Here is a 1,093-nt window from a genome sequence, read left to right as displayed (position 1 = left end):
CCGCTCACTGTCGTGCACTTGAGTCCTGCCTCCTTGTGCCACGTTCTTGACAAAACGAACTGGCCAGTATGGACTCAGCCGACTCTGATCCGGTTCGTAACGCCCTTCGACTACGGGGAGAAAAGCTGGCCCAACAGCAGGAGCAGCTTACGTCCCTGTGCGCCGTTCTGAGAAAACTGGTGGCTCGCCAGGACTCGATGACGACATCATTGGGCTCACAGGTTAGTCAATTACTCAGTCACCGGCCTCGAGAGGCACCTGCTGTGGCGGCGTCTAACCCGGCCACTCTTCCGGGTTTTGCCTCTGACTCTCAGTCACCGACCAGCGCTGCTTCTTCCTGCCTCAAGCTCTCCCATCCGGAGCGATTCTCCAGGGAATCAGGTGACAAGAGACCATTCAGTGTGAACTACATTTTGAACTGCAGGCTTCAGCGTTCCCCACAGACCAAGCCAAAGTCGCGTTTATCATCTCCCATCTCACTGGGCGAGCAGAGACGTGGGCCACCACTGAGTGGAACCACAGGTCGACAACCTGCTCTACCCTCGCCAGTTTCATTAGAGCCTTCGAACAGGGGTTCCAACACACTTCAACGGGCAGGAAAGCCGCCAGGTCATTGCTTAAACTGAGGCAAGGCAACCGCAAGGTTTCAGATTACGCTATTGACTTCCGCACCCTCGCCTCAGAGAGCGAGTGGAACCCTGCGGCATTGACTGACTCATTCTTTCAAGGACTCTCTGAAGCGATAAAGGACCAGCTGATCTCTGTCGATCTGCCCGGGGAATTGGATTCTCTCATAGCTTTGGCCATCAAAATCGATAAAAGACTTGCCGAACGGGACCAGGAATGGGGACGATTTCAGGTTCGCTCATCGCCTCGTCACGGGTGGACGAGTGACTCCCAGAATCGGCCGAGTCACAATCGTCCACCGGCAACCAGCTTGGTTCCCGTCAACTACCCCATGGAGGAACCCAAGCAGCTGGGTCGTATTCACCTGACCATTGAGGAGCGTCTCTGCCGACAAAGGGATGGCAGGTGCCATTACTGCAGACAGCTGGGACATCTCCTAAATGCCTGTCATGTCAAGGGAGCCGGG

This window comes from Antennarius striatus, chromosome 10 (assembly GCF_040054535.1).
Source record: "Antennarius striatus isolate MH-2024 chromosome 10, ASM4005453v1, whole genome shotgun sequence".
NCBI classification, from domain to species: Eukaryota; Metazoa; Chordata; class Actinopteri; order Lophiiformes; family Antennariidae; genus Antennarius; species Antennarius striatus.
The sequence above is the reverse complement of the archived record's forward strand: the minus strand, read 5'-3'. Positions refer to the sequence as shown.